The 16396-nt window shown below is 46.1% G+C and overlaps 1 protein-coding gene across 2 annotated transcripts in view; it reads left to right on the forward strand.

Moving 5' to 3' along the window:
• PI4KA (phosphatidylinositol 4-kinase alpha) overlaps nucleotides 1-16396 on the forward strand; it is a 2470135-nt gene that overhangs the window by 812320 nt on the left and 1641419 nt on the right. The window lies entirely within an intron of this gene.

Below are 16396 nucleotides of genomic sequence, written 5' to 3' on the forward strand. Positions count from 1 at the left end.
GAACCTACTACCACGGGCCTATTGAACCGCATCTACACTCGAACCTACTACCACGGGCCTATTGAACCGCATCTACACTCGAACCTACCACCACGGGCCTATTGAACCGCATCTACACTCGAACCTACTACCACGGACCTGTTGCCGCAGAGCACGCCTGCTTAAAGCTCGCCTTTGGCACTCGGTACTCCCCACTCTGCCACCAAAACGTCCCGCAGTCTTTGCACCCATGTCGGTCCCAGGAAACCCCGTGCTCGCTTCCTTGGGCATCACAACCAACCTCACAATCCATCATACCAGCAACTCAACATGCCTTCCTTTTCACTGTCCCAGAAGCCAACCCATATAAATGCCCCACACAGAAACCAGGGACTTTCTCATCAAGATCGGATCTATTGTCAGTTCCCCACTCATTATCGCACACGGCGTCTGCTGGACAGCACATTCTCAGTGTTAACCAATCTCATTGCTCCTGGATTCAAAATACAATGCAAAGACTCGGCTGCCGGATCGGCCCAGGCATGGCAATTATCTTTAAGGAGCTCTTCAATTGTAGACCCTTCACATCTTCCCCCCTGAGACACACGGGCTGCGTGTGTCCCTGTCTCTGCAGCCAGTGCTATAATGAACTCGACAACACGTTTCTTTTGTCGTCAGCAGCATAGCCTTGCTTATGCATAATGGTGAATTTCTATCTGAAAGACTACCAGTCACCTTGCAAACCTGCACCTCAGTTTGTATTGTCTGATAAGCCAGTCTGTATTGTATTGTATTGTATTTTTTATTCATTTATATGGCGCTCAGGTATCTGGGTGCAGTACATAAGTGCATAGGTTACAGGCATTTACAAGTAGACATTTTACAACATTTAACATTATAAACCGCCACCAGGGAACCAAAGCGGGGGCCAAGAGAAAGTTAGATGTATAGGGCTAGGTGCAGGGCAATCTTAACAGTTTGTGGGGCGCAAACAGCCTGAGGGCCCCCTCCAACGCACATCGAAACCCATGCCCCCTTCTAATCCGCAAAATTAAGGGATTACATACCTCAAGTTAAATTCAACAGGAACTCGTATAGGCTTTAAATGGCTTGACAAGACTGTCTTCATTCAGAGTTTTACTGTACCACTGCAGATAAACTCTTGTCCACACTCAAGGGCATAGGAAACGTGGGGTACAGGGGGAACAACCCCCACCTCACAATTTTAAGCAGGGGGTATATAATGTCATGTATCCCCACCACCCCCCACAATTCTCCACAATGAGAAGCGAGGCGAGGGAAAGGCAGTTATTTTTCTAACTGCAGTTTGTGTGTGTGTGTGAAGGCTTCGCTTGTGCCAGCGCTGTGTTGCCTGCAGTGGTAGTTCTTTTTTGCGTGCGCATTTAAAGGACACAGGCTGCACAGACTGGGCACCGGTAAGACCCCCGGAGTCGCTGTTGGGGGAAGGACGATCCACCCGTGAACTAGAATTCGCTCCTGTACTCGTATTGCTTGCTTCAAGGTCTTTATTTTTAGATGGTATTACAATTAAATGTCTACTATGAAAGTGCAAAAGTGAAGTGGATAGTAAAAACTTTATATGAACAATGAACCCTTCATGGGTGCCAAGAAGCTTATGTGAGTCAGGGGTAGGGCGGCACCATCAGATTGTCTTGGAAAAACAAAACTACAAAACCCAGAATTCAAAGTACTGTTGTCAGGAAAGCCTGGACTGGCTCACACAGTGTAAGACGTGTGTGGGGGCACTTTAAACTAAAAAGGCGACAATGGTTTGTAATGCAGATGTTGAAAACAGTTTGAAATGCGCGTGTGCGCCAGTAAACCATCCTCTCGCACACACCTGGGCATATGTGCCAACATGCCCTCTACTATATTGCTTATTACGCTTATGCCCAACATAGTAAGTAGAAATACAATGTCTTCGATTTATGATAGCTAGACTGTACCGCACGTATTTGCGTGACTTCAGTCCCACCAACGCGGTTAAATCCACCCTAAACATCTAATGCACCACCTCACCATCGCCTGCTTGACTGCCGAAAAGGGCAGGCCATCCATTCACGTCTGTTTGTTTGCATTCTGGTAATTGTAGTTTGGATTTTCCCTTTATAATTATAGGCCTACAAGCCTTTACACGCTGCTCTAAATAAATGATGGCCGTACTGGACGATTGCTATCTGCCCCGGGCACAAGCCGAGAGTGCTGCCTGGGAAAAATCTACATTTCAGAAATGTTTTTAAAACAAATAAAGCATTTAGTAAACCTATTGAGTCAAGTTTCGAGGCAATTCACTGAAGCTTCTAATTTCCAATACCTTCTTCGATTTTTCGTACAGCACACAGCAGCAAATATATATACACCTAGAACAGTAAAGTATATTCAGAAGTTTCTGCTCCCCGCCAGCCTGAGCCTCACACACGTGCACTGGGCTGAATGGCGGGACGGTGGTGTCAGAGATTCTGTGAACATGAACCGTGCAAGTGTTTGTGTTGTTTTGGTAATAAAGTCAATAGAACTTCCAGTAATTGGTTTGGTGCCGAATATTGGTGCAGCGGTCCTGTCCCCCCTCCAGATTTTATGCATCTCCTACGCCCCTGCTTTTCATATCCTATTTTTCTCATCTACCAACCTCTGTCATCTAGTCAAATTTTCTTTGGAACATGTGCTAACTTGCAACCCAGTCAATTCTCTCTTACTCACATCTAACAATCTCAGGTGAGTTCAATTTCTTGCTTCAAAACGGTAAACTACTGGATACAAAATGGTTGCTGCTTTGCCTATCTATCCTTGGCCTTTCACAGCTAGTTTAAGTGGTTCAAGGTCCTACCCACTGTGCTGGACACGCTGGATGGCATATTCATCCGGGGCACCTTCATGTCTGATTTATCCAGACTGGTATGCCATGGTCGAACCACTACGCAACTCCATTCCACGTCCCCTTTACAGGATAACCTTATTACCAGAAGCACACCTCACACACCACCCCATAAAGGAAATGGTCCAAAGTTATAGTTGACACCATAGGCCTGAACAATCCTGTAAAAAAGTAACCAGCACCCCCTAATGCCCCCAACATTCGTCCTTTGGGACTTCAAAAACCACCTCAGCACTCCTTGCATTATATCACCCCATTTAAACACATTCAAATTAAAACTAACGCAGTGCGCTGATCAAAAAGAATAAAAAGCCAGCGACAACCTGACAAAAATGACACCACCTTTACTGTCCTTAAGCCAAAATCGCCTTAAAATCCAAACTGTCACACTACACAAATCGAATTATCAAAGCCAGAAAAGAGTACTCTATAAATCACCCGACGTCTGCACCTAACGCTGCAAAAACCTTTTCAAGATCATCTTAGTCCTCTGGGGACCCACACCTCTTTCAGTCTCGATGAACCATCGAGGTAATTGTGCTATGCAATAATCTAGCAGTGCTTTTCACCACAAAAATAGCAATATCCAGCATTTCATCACCACCTCCACTGCAGACATGTATCTGGATGCCATTCTCAAAAACAGTGGTTTTCTCCTCTTCACTCTCACCTGATGATGATGTGGAGCGCTACGATTCCATTGGTCCGGCTGCAGGGTCTGGGGTCCGTCTCCTGGTTGTGCCCTTCTCGAGGAGATAGGGTCTGTTTCGGCAGGTAGCCACTATTTCCTGAGGATGGTAAACAGAAAGACAGAATGGCGTGCCCTCCGGTAACAGCCCATGCATGCAAGGGGAAAAGCTTCCAGGCGTAAAGACCCCTCTATGCTGTAGACTGAAGTGTGTTCAATGAAACATTGGCTGTGGAGAACTCTCCTGCGAGGCAGCATGAAAATGGGAGAACTCCATGGAGGCAGCGGAAGTCAACGCTGCAGGCAAAGTATTATAAGGAGTACTGATGAAATAGGCACCATGAAAAGCCAGCTAAGATCGCTGTGGAGGAAAATAGCAAAATAACAAACAAGAGCCAGCGAGAGCTCAGAAACGACAGTAATCGGATACAGAAGGATAAGAAGCCCCTGCAGAACAGGAGCGGGTAGGCAAGGAGAAAGCGAGAAAACACAGCATCTCACCCAAAAGAAACACAAAGGTTGCAACACGCCGAGATGGCAGAGACAGCACAGTATATAGAACGGAGGGTAGCCATATTCATGGAGCACTAGACTGATATGCACGTAACGGGAATCCTATGTGTGGAACACCCTAATGGCGGTGCTTCCATAGATCACAGAGCTTCCAGGAGGGGGAGATCATGACAGCCATTATCACACCCTTCAAATCATGTACTCCCTCTGCTATCCTCCTATCCGTCACCTCCTCAACCAAGAGTCTTCATTAACCGTATTCAGTACTTGAATACCTAAACATATTAAATATCTGGGCCCTTTCATTCAGGAAGACCTCTGCTCATGAATCAACTCACCCCTCATGGACATTGTCTGTGAAAGAGCCGAAACAGGCAGTGTCCAACCTTTGCTAAAAAAAAAGCACGCCTTGATCCATTGGCTCCAGGAAGTTTCTGCTCAATCTCCCAGTTCCCATCCCCAGTTTCAGCCACTGGAGGGAATTAAAAACATTCTGAAGCGCTTCCAATACAATTGCCAATGATGGACATTACCAAACTCCAATTCAAAATGTCTAGATTTAGATGGAATCCATGACTGGCGAGAGCAGCTAGAACGACTGAAATTGCTTCTCATGAAAGGGGGGACCTGGCACTATGCAAATGTGTACAGTGTTTATACCTGTTCATTTGAGTAATTTATTTTGCTGGATACATCTTTCTCATGATTCGAAATGGGTAGATATTAAATGATCAGTCTTCACCATTCCTTAAAAAGAATGCTGTGGCTGTCTGGCAGTTACTTGTAGAGATTTCTGAATGCTGTAGGTCCTAGTAAGGTAACATTTTGGTACTGGACAAGAATGCTCATAAATAACTTTCCCCTTGACCCCAGCATTTTATCACCCGGATTTCTCTCCAGTCCTCTGTGTCGAGCAATTGAAAGTGTTTATTAGTGCAGGTTTTGCTGGTCTGCAGCAGCTTTTTTCTCAGGGGACCCTGTTGGATTTCAAAAGCTTTAAACCAGCATTCTCTATTTTGGAAAGTGAAAGGTTTAGGTATTGTCAATTTTATCATTGGATCTGTCGCTCCACAATTATCTCAAGGGAAGATTGTGAAACCACTGAATTTGCATTTATATTTGTTGGAAACTCAATTTTGATGAACCTCTACTTGTTAGAAGACCCTTGAAATGAAACTAGGAACTCCAGAATATCCCTATTTGTCTCAATGTTAGGCGGACCATCAAATCGATATTCCATAATCCTCTTCGAACAATATATAGGTCTATCCCTTAAATTCTAAATGTATACCTATGCATGGTAGAACTCCTTTTCATTTTCTAATTGATACCATACCCCTGTACGCTTGTATAAGATATGTCCAGCTCAATTATCATTTTTTTGGCAATGCTTATATTATGAAGTACAATTACTCCAGTAAGTTGTATCTCCAGCTTTTCTTTATTATTCGTTACATAGATATGTGGATAAACGGGCCCTCAGATGCCCCATCCTCCTGCTCCCTTCAGTTTCTCCAACTGCTCACCTTCAAACACCAACATCTAACTACCCCACATTATTTTATAGAACATTCCAACCTAGAATGTAAGAGCAGGTTGTGGGGTACATTTAAGGCTCAAGGCAGACCCCTTACAACAAAAACTGCATTTTAGCAGTCACCCAAAAATGGATGTGCTTTGGTCCCCTGAGCACATATGGGGCGAGAGTTGAACACAGCCACCCCAAGAATGGCTGCATTTTGTTGTCATTCACGTGAATCCAGAGAAAACAACTCAAATTCAGAATGGCTGTGCGAAACTCTTTTGCCATTTAAACATTCAAGGCTACACCGGAAAATGACCTGCATTTAAAACGCCATCGCACCGGTGCTACTTTCATTTCGAACATCACAGTTTTGTTCTAGTGAAACACAGCCCTGTCCATGTATTTCAGTTTGAACACCATCAAATAAGGCCATCCCTCACAGAACAGTATTGTTTCATCCAGAAAGTACATGAAAAGCAAAAGAAGGCCACACGGCTTCGATCTACTTTTTGAAATAAATCAACACACGCAAAGTACTTCAAATGGAAAGATGCTCTCTCTTGCTTCGTGTCAATTACCAAGACACTATTTGCAGCATATCTTTATGTCCAGAAATTGATCATCTCTTTTAAAAGCCTTTCTGAAGTTCATGCAAAACAAGCTGTGTGCGACAAAAAACGCATCTTGTGAAATCAACAGGCAAAGAAATGAACACGTGTAAATCCATTTTTTTGCAAAAGCAAGAAAACTGCTCTTTGACAGATAAAGATGAAATAATACTGTGGCTCGCACAGAAACACAATTGTATAGATGGGTAGAAGGGCTGCAAAGTATGTATATTGTGCCCCCCCCCCAAAAAGGACTTTAACAGCCTGGCTGAAGCCAGGATTTCCTGTCCAACCAGTTTGGCTTAAAAGCGGATTTCGCACCTACCAGTGAACCAAGGCTGCGAGGCAGGTGCTCTGTTCTCATGGGGCTGACAGTGTGATAATTAAAGGTTCTGACTGGCAGGCCTGACATCAAATACAATGGAGATGACTGGGCCGGGCCCTGTGTTGTTGGCCCAGAGGTGTGATTTCCTCTACAATCATGCCCAGTACCCACTGGAGGACTTCAAAAGAGGAGTCATGTAAACCCTTGTGCAAGCTGGCCCAGGGGAGACAATTTGGATTGTGGGTGTGGCAGCACCGCCCACATCTTTGGCAAATCTGCATTGTCAATGAGGTGGAACATTTATATTTTAAGCCATTTTTCCCTGCAAATCTGAATAAGCAGTAATATGATATTATGAAAGTATTTTGTGTGATTTTTGGACAGGCACAACGAGACTGTGTGTTGTCTTGGGATGTGGTGGACTGGAATGGCAGTAAAAAGGCATTTCTGGGTGAAGCATAAATGGCACATACATTAAACTTTGGGAGAACATGCCAGATATTAGTATGGGTATAGTAGCCACTTGCTGAATTTTAGATGTGATATGTCTCCTAAAAACTGTGAAATTGTGCCCAATGATGAGGCAAAATCGCACAGAATTGGCGTTCGAACCGGCATATTCCTTGTGATTTTTATGATGGTGACTATTGTAAATATGAGGTTTTTTTCCATAACTTAATTTGGTTAAAGTAACTGTGGTGAGACATAGCAAGTCATAAAACGCACACACTTAAACTGATGTCACTTCCCTGGAACCAATCAGCCCGCAGGGAGAAGGGGACACCCGTAGCTTGGCCTATCCCATGCAAAGGGAAAGTCCAGGGTGCTTCTGCCCATATTGTAAAATTCTATGATGTAACTCTGGCTATATAAGGGGTAGACAGGGAGATACAGGGATAGAGATTCAACATTCAAAATTCACCCTGCAAGCTTCCAAGACTCCAGAACCAGGTCCAGAGGCAGTTGATCCCATCCAGGCATAAGCACCTATCCAGAACCACATTCATCCCAATAATCCAGGGAGAAAGGAGGAAAGGCAGCTGATTCCCTTTAAAAGAATCCAGTAACCAGACCCTTTGCCCAGCTGATTCACCCCGCTGTCCACAGTGACCAGACTTTGCCCAGCTGTTCCCATCCAAGAGAGCCCAGCCGTCCCTGTCACCAGATCTCTTGACCCCGCTGCCCAGTGACCAGATCCCTGGCCCCACTGTCCAGAGACCCGTCTGGCTGTCCAAACTACCCAATTCAAGTGTATTTTGTAAGTATCAACATCACCCTGCACCCTAAAACTGCATGTCCCGCTCTTTTACCTTGCATTCTGTTCAAACCCTACTAAAATCCCTTAAAAACTATAGTCACATCCCAAACTGTTAGTATTCTCGGTTTACCCTTTCCCTAGAAGAATCCGTGTTAGTTCATATTTGTTAGCATCTTTCTTTCCTATTTCTTTCAATTATTTGTGTATATCCTTAGTATTATTTGAAATAAATTAATTCCCCTATAAGGAGGTACGCAGCGCGAGCTGGCTACAATTGCAAATTAACCCCCTTGCGTGCAGTGTCTTTCTTTAATAATATAGCCATTCAAATATAGTGTTAGTAAAACTAGTCATTGTGCTAACAAAACCGAATTGCCAGTTTATTTGCTTTTCTTTAAAATCCGATTTGCATGTCCTATAGATAAACCCATACTAGCATCCTTTTCCCTCAGTACCCTTTCTGTGATGTGCCTTTGTTTCCCCTCCCAAAAACCGATTTTCGAATTTGACTGCTAAGCCCACTTTCTTAGCTGTTTGCCAGTTTAAAGCATGTGTGAAATAAGGAATTGCAATTTTGCCAATGTGTGATTTCTGCTGCATTGTTTTCCTTCCCAAAATTGTTTCTTACTTTTGTTTACGTTGCTTCAGTGCCCTGCTCAGTAGCCTGTAAGCTTCCTTGCCTCTTTAGTACAGCCACACGAATTTCAATCCTAACCATCCAACCGCAATTGTAAACTGATCTCTAAGTAAACATTACATCCGAGTATGCCATTTCGCTCATTTTGAGGGTTTTCATTTTTCGTTTTGGCCTCCCATTCTGGGGTGGTGGGTTGAATTTGAAAATCAATGTTTCCCTCTTCTTTCTGACTCCTTGCCACTGCTTCCCCCCACACAGAATTTAGTCAGCAGCTGTTGGGGAAGATTTGCAGGGGGAGTGCATAATCTATGTGCCATCTATGATTGTGAAGAAAAGTGATTTTTGTTTCCATTTCTCTTGAAGGTGGATGTACATTGTGTTAGAAGTTGAATTAACTGTATGATCAGATTTTGCATTGGTATTGTTACCACACTGGTGATTGCTGACCTACATTTTATTCTGCTCTGATTTTTCGGTGATTTTTAAAAATTAATAAATATTTCATTGTTACACACCGGCCTGGTTGTCTACTGCGACACAGGGTATTTTTTAAGGTGGGTGTGAGACGAGTTGGGTGCCTTCTCAAAGTAGAATCCGAAATCAATAAAGATAAAAATCATTTTTATTGTGCGCCGCATTCCTTGCCAGTGGAAAGAGTCCTGGTCTGGAGTGTGAAGTTGTAAATCCGCTACAAGGTTGAGCTATGTACAAGATTCATTGCGGCAAACTGAAATGTAAATAACCATCATCCAATGTAACGGCCTCCTAGCAAGGAGTATGGTTATGGTTCCACATATGGTGGAAATGCTGTGTGATCCAGCTCTTATGGAAGCAGGTTTTTGCATATTAATACCATTATTGCAATTGTCATTTCATTTGATGTATTAAAAGCACTTCTGTGTGATGTTGACTCCGACAAAGTATACCTCCAATGGATTGCTTTTCTCCGACAGATTACCCATCTGATAGATATCATTCCAGTGTCAGCTGCTCGGAAAACATTTAGACAGGAGGCCTAGTGCACCTCGATTTATCTTGATTCGATGCAACAGTCGTCGACTCCGGACGTGATGTCGGTCGTCCTAAACATACCACGTCACTACACCACAATTCCTTTTTTCCACGCACTCAACACACTGCTCTCTGGAACAACTCTAGTTAGAGAACCTTTTTTCTTCACAAAATTATTTCGTCAATTTAACATGATTTTGCTGGAATATCCGATTCCAAGGTGTCCAGTTTCAAATGGTGCAAGGTCTGTAATTCCAAGAAGTCTATTATGGACCCATACAGTGTCTGCGCGTGGTGTCTCACTGTTGGTCACATCACAGAGGATTGCGATACATGAACCTTATAAAATCACAGAAGATTGCGGTTCTTGCATGAAGATGAACCCAAAACCGCTATGGGAGAAAGCTGTTGAAACGCATGCTCGGACAGCCCCCGTTTTCCAGGTCGCTCGGCCACTTGGTTGTCGGAGTTCGATACAGAAGGGCCCACCCCTTTATAGGAGGACAGGCACAGGAAGATTAAAAAAATCACATTCCCAGAGCCACTTTTCGTCCTCCGCCTCCCACAAAAAGAGGCGCCGCCATCAGCGTATGGACTTTTCGGAAGACCGTGGTAAGTCGTCATCATGCCCAACATCTAGGGCAGAATGGGAGACCTTTGAAGAGCAGATGCATGAGATGTTCAAGGCATCCGTGGGTATGGCTCATGCCTCAAAACAGCAGGCCTTTGTGGTGATTCCGGCCCCAAGAAGGGCACGCTGATACCAATACCCTCGGTCTCAGCGCCGCCCGTGGTCAAAACAGTCATGTCAACGAAGCCGTTAACCATACCTTCAGGCGTGGGTCCATCAGTGTCTGCGCCAATGCCTGTGCCTGACCGTTCATGTGACCCGCAGTCCCGATCGAGACACAGAGTCGACGATTTTTTACGATAATGGTGACCAAGTACCTTTTGGTCTCGATTCAGCAGGTGGAGGCTCTGGTGGCAAATCCGAGGATGTCGTCCCTTCTTCCCTATGGGGAGACCTTTCCCATGGGGCCAGGGTGTTGCGTCCACAGTACAATAGTCTCCTTGGGGTTGGCGCACCGTGGGAGGATCACATGGGGAAGGAATTCCCCTATGGGATTACGGACGATTATCACCAGGGAACACAGTATCACTCTGCTTTACCTCAGCCTACCCCTTTTCCAAGACTAACTCTGACTATTCCTTCCCTCGATATAGCTAATATATATTACTGTCAAGTTAGTGAAAATAACCCACATGATATTTAAGACCTAAACTGTATGAAGTGTTATGCATATAGCCAAACTGACCTGCATAATAATACTGAAAATGCATATAGTCAAACTGACTTACAGAACTAAGCTGATAATAGGAAATATTGTGCAGGTAACTTGACAGACGGTACTGTGATGAAGAAGATGGCCAAAAGTACAAAAATCACCTGTGTGCAACCAAATGAGTGGTCTAGCTTCCAGAGGCCCGCGATTGGATTGAAGAAACATATCAATCCAACGTGGGAGTTCCAAGGGCGCTCAGGTTCAAATGAAAGTATCAGAGAGATGCGAGAGAGGGAGAGCAGTCCCCCGAAGAGGACAAGCGGAAAGCAGAACCGGACGAGGGACAACATGCGGAAGAAACCGAATGTGAGGTCGGAAGGAGCCCTCGTCTGCAGCGAGGCTGCATACCCCACTGGCTGCCCGAACACAGCCAGAGCCTCCTGGAAGGAAACAGCTGTCCGGGGACTGCAGAAACTGCCACAAAGGAGGCATACAGGTACGTGGAGTGCCCGGGAGCTGTAGAATGTCAGGGGAAGCACTATGCGTCGGATAAAGAGCTGGATAAGGAGGGTCTGGGACCCTGCACCAAATAAGAGACAGTTGTATGCTTGCCATGAGAGTGAGCCAAACAGATACAACTCAACTGTGCGAGTCTGGGACCTGCACCCAAAACCATGAGGGTCTGGGACCCTGAAACAAATGATAGAAAGTTGCTAACTTGGTAGGAGAGTGAACCAAGTGAATGCGACACAACATTGCGTGTCTGGGACGAGCATCTACCAGTGCCACCTAATTTCAAAGCCAAGAGGGTCTGTAACCCAACAAAGATCATTACCTATTTGATGAGGGTCTGGCACCCTAAAATAAACAAGAAAAGAATTACACATTTGGAAAGGTCTAGAACCCTGAAGCAAGTGAGAATGAGTTTCAGATTCGGAGGGAAGTTAACCAAGTAGTAACAATGCAACCTTGCAGGATGGGACTGGCACCCACATATGAAACCAAGGTCTAGAGCCAGGAGGGTCTGAGACTTGGAGAGATAAGGCACAAGATAACCATGTGTTTACAAAGGAAACCAAACATGTCATACAAAGCATTGCGAGCCTGGGTCTTGAACCCATATAAGAGATTGATAATAACAGGATAAAAACCACACAAATCCTAAGCTTGGCAGCAGAACATGCCAAGCTGGTAGGAAACGGGAACTGTACAACCAATAAACAGTTCCTCCTGACTTATATCATCAAAGATGTCTGGGAGAAAGAACCAAAACCCTAACATTGGAAACTTCTGCTTGGGATCAGAGCATACCAGGCTAGTAAAAAATAGGAACTGTGAAAATAGTCAACAGTTCCTCGCCAATTATTCAGAGACTTAACATAAGAAAGAAGCTAGGAGAAAGGAGTACATTCCTAGGATAGGAACTTTACACACATTATTTTTGTAACACCTTTTTTCAGCCAGCAACGTTGGGAATTTCAATGGATTGCTTTTCTCCCGCAGATTCCTCTTCATGATAGATATCCCTCATTTAGCTCTGCTGTTTGGAAACATTTCGACAGGAGGCGTAGTGGACCTTGACTCGGCCGTTGATCCGTCTTATCTGGCTCTCAATCATCTGCACCGGATGTGACGTGGGTTGTCGTATATATAGCACGTCACTATGCTCCATGCTTCACTTGCCTTTTTCGGCGTGCTTGCACGCTGCATCAGGAACACAACTAGAGTTTTTCTAAGTTCTTTTTGTACTGTCTGTACGTTTTTCTTTGAAAACCTTGATACAATGTCATCTCCCAGGGTTTCTAGTTTTGGGCTTCAATCGATGCCGTAATTGCGAGGCTAAAATGTCTGACCGACCCCCACAATGTCTGTCTATGGTGTCTAGGTGTTAGTCACGACACGGAGGCCTGGCGTTGTGTTCAAAGATGTAGCTGAAATCCCTATCTGAGAGGGCCGGGAAACTGGCCTTGGGCCGACAATGCACCAAGTCTCCGGGCTAGTTGCTCGTCCGGTCTTCTGAGACCGAGACTCCCAGTCCCGACAAGGAGAAGGAATGACATTGCAAAAAACAAGAAACGTTCCTATTCCGGGAGACATTCCTCATCGTCTTTCTTGAGGAAGAAGCAGCACCACTGCCATCGATGCATGTCCAGCTTTTCATCAGAACGAGGTAAGCCCACGGTGGGGCCCACCACTCGGGAAGAGTGGGAACGTTTTAAAACTTCAATGTTAGAAATGTTTAAGAGGAAACTACTGTAGGTGCGTCTCTGGCCCCCGACCAGCAAGCATTGGCGGCAAAAGAGGCACTCAGTGCTCCCAAGCCAGCCGCTCCGTCTGCGTCAAACGTCTTCGGGCGTTATGCCTACCAGGCATAAGTCACCGGAGGGCCGTAAGGCCGAGGCCCATGATGCCCATTGGTTATCCGAGCGTCCCTCTGTGAAAGCTTAGGCTTCTAAACCTATTCTCAAGCCCTCGGCGCCGACAGTCGGCAACGATTCATTTGTGCTGCTGTCTGGATCGGGTTTCATCGATTCGATGCATTCCATATTTGGCGTCGATGACCCAAAGGACTCAGTCGACCCTGTCTACATAGGCGCTGTCGTCGATTTTCTTCGACGACCAGGCCAATTTATTGGCCTTAGCTCTGGGTTTACATGACGCCAGTGGTCTGGATACTTCCACAGACCTTGAGTTAAAGCAAAACCAGCCATATATCCATGCTAATATTAGGTTCAGGGATCTGGTTCACAGGGTAGTTGACACCCTGGGGTTGAAGGCGTCCACTACCCCTCTTCAGGGGTATGAGCTTACTGACATTTTGGACGAGAGTCCTACAGTCGAGCATAATATGCCATTTAACCCAGCCATTCTTTAGCGCCTTATGGCAGCACCGTTGAATCATTCCCCCTGGGAATGCCAATTGTACAGGGATGTATAGGCCGGCAAGAGGAAACCATTCTTTCCTGGTTTAACAGGCTGCCATTATTTCCACCAGACCTGCAGCATCTACCTCTAATCTGCCCACGGACAGAGGGGGGAAGAAATCTGACGCCTTGGTCAGAAAAGTGTTCACCTCTGGTAGCATGGTACTCAAAGCCACTAACGTAGCGTGTGGATTCGCCAAGTACTCTTTTGGCTTATGGAAGGCCGTGGAGCATGCTGCTGAATACGTCCCTGAGGGTGCCATGCAGGACGGATTTCTACAGCTGGTGGAGGATGGGAAGGAGGTAGCCAAGCAGTCATTATAAACAGGCCTGGATGTAGCAGACTACGTTGGCAGAGCAATGGGTTCAGCAATTGTAATGAGACGCCAAACCTATCTAAAAACGTCTGGCTTTTCTCCAAACGTTCGAAACAGGTTGCTGGACTTTCCCTTTGAAGGTGACATGCTTTTTGGGCAGAAAGCAGACAAATCCTTCGAGAAATTCAAGGAATCCAAGTTGGCTACTAAATCTTTGGACCTAGAGGCAATGCCAGCCAAACCTGCCTTCAGCTTCGCCTCCAGGGGCAGAGGCTAAAGACGTTATGTGCACTATGGCAGGACGGCAGAGCTCCCACAAGCCAGGCAAGGGCAGAGGTGCTTCTTGCATTCTCGGAGGGGCAGAGGGGCCTCTAGAGGCCAACAAGTAACGGCAGCAGCAGGATCACCCGCGCCCTCTAAGCCGCTTTGATTTCCCCTCCCACGATGCACCGGTTTAGTGGTAAAAGCTGCTGTGGTGAGCTACAGACCCGCTATTTCTACCTCAAATGTTCCCATGGATTGGGAAATATAAAAAACTGATGCCCTAGCACAGAAAATCTTTTTCTCTGGCAGCATGGCCCGAACGGCTGTTGTTGCAGCCTGTCTATTTTCCAAGTACTCCCATGGACTATGGAGGCATATAGGGGAGGTAGCAGAACACATCCATGCTGGCAAAATGAGGGATGGTTTTCTTCAGCTGGTGGTTGACGGCAAAGAAGTAGCATACCAGGCACTGCAGTCGGGCCTGGACACTAGAGATTTCATGGGCAGGCCAATGGGGTTGTCTTCCGTGCATGAAGGTCAGCCTATCTGCACAGTTCGGGTTTCTCGCCAAATGTCCAAGCTAAGCTACTGGACATAACTTTTGACGCAAGCACCTGTTTGGCCTGAAGGCCCATGACTTCTTGGAGAAATCCAAAGACTCAGAAATAGCTGCTCTGCAACTTCAGGACTGCTTGATGTCGCTGGATCTTCAGGACGCTTATGTTCATGTGCCGATCCATGTGAAGCGCAGGCGTTTTCTGATATTCATCATCAGGGACACGCATTATCAATTCAAGTTGCCCCCCTTTGGCCTAACCTGAGCTGCCCGGATCTTCACCAAACTCATGGCATCGGTGGCGGTGCTCCTCAGGAGATCTGGTGTTCACGTATTTCCATACCTGGACGACTGGCTGATCTGAGTAATGTCTCTGCAGAAGGTATCGACGCAGCCTGAGGAAACCTGTTTGCTGCTTCACACGTTGGTCTTCTCCCTAAACTTGAAGTCCCACTTTGAAGCTCAAGTTCATCAGAGCAGTCCTGGATACACGGGTGGGGAAGGCTTTTCCTCCTAAAGAAAAAGTCACCAGTGTCGGGCAAATGGCCAAACTCTTCCAGAATCACGACCGCCTACCAGCAGCGTCCTTCCTCCGCATCTTTGGCTTCCTGCATTTTTCGGGTTCCAGATGCCGGACTACGTATGTGCTCTCTGTATTGGCTATTGAGAGTTCAGCGATCCCAGTATTTCGATGCCATGAAGGACATTTCTCAAATGGTCGAGGTCAGTGGCGAACTACCTATGCAGGTGGTCAATGATGCATCTTTGAAGGGTTGGGATGCTCACTGCAGGGATCTTCGGGTGAACAGCCTTTGGTCACCAATAGAATGTCGGTGGCATATCAAAAGGCTGGATTTGCAGGCGATCAGGCTAGCCCCAAAAGCCTTTCCACGCATTCTCAAGGGGAAACACATCCTTGCTCTGACAGACAAGACAGTGGCCATGCATTTCAACAAACAGGGTGGTGTTCGATCTCTGCCCCTATGTAAGGAGGCACTGCAACTATGGTTCTGCTTTCTGTAGAAGCAGAGTGTCATGAACTTTAGATCACGCCCCTTTTGGATCTCCTGGTCCTTCTCTCAACGGGGCTTACATTCCGTACTACTTCCAACATGGCCGTCCAGAGCTGAAGCCCTTGCTCGCTCCATGCGCTGAACGCGGCGTGCTCTATTTATAGACCACGCCTTCCGCGGCTCTGCGCGTCTCAATGCTGTTGCAGAGTAGCGTAAAACGTGTGTTTGTATTTCACAGTATTGTTTTGTTTGTCCCAGTGCTATTACCCGCTCCTGACCCTTCCCCCTTCCTGATTCCGAGCATTACTAGCTTTTCCAAGACTCCCGGATTCCTGGACTCCGCGTTCCCGGAACTAAACGCAACCTGGAACCAGATGAGACTCGAGCAGCACTGTTCAAGACCAGGAGCGTTCGCAAGAAGGCAGCGATCGAAGACACCAGCAAACACCGGAACCCAGGTGAGAAGGGGGGAACTCCTTGAAAGTTTGAGATGCCACCTGATCGAACCTAAAAACGAGATGGAAGCCGCCGTGCAGGACTTAATGCGACGCATGCAAGAATTATCAACCGAGGTTCAAAATCTTAAGGCGGAAAACGCT

This window comes from Ambystoma mexicanum, chromosome 10 (genome assembly GCF_040938575.1).
Source record: "Ambystoma mexicanum isolate Mex_15411 chromosome 10, UKY_AmexF1_1, whole genome shotgun sequence".
Taxonomy (NCBI): Eukaryota; Metazoa; Chordata; class Amphibia; order Caudata; family Ambystomatidae; genus Ambystoma; species Ambystoma mexicanum.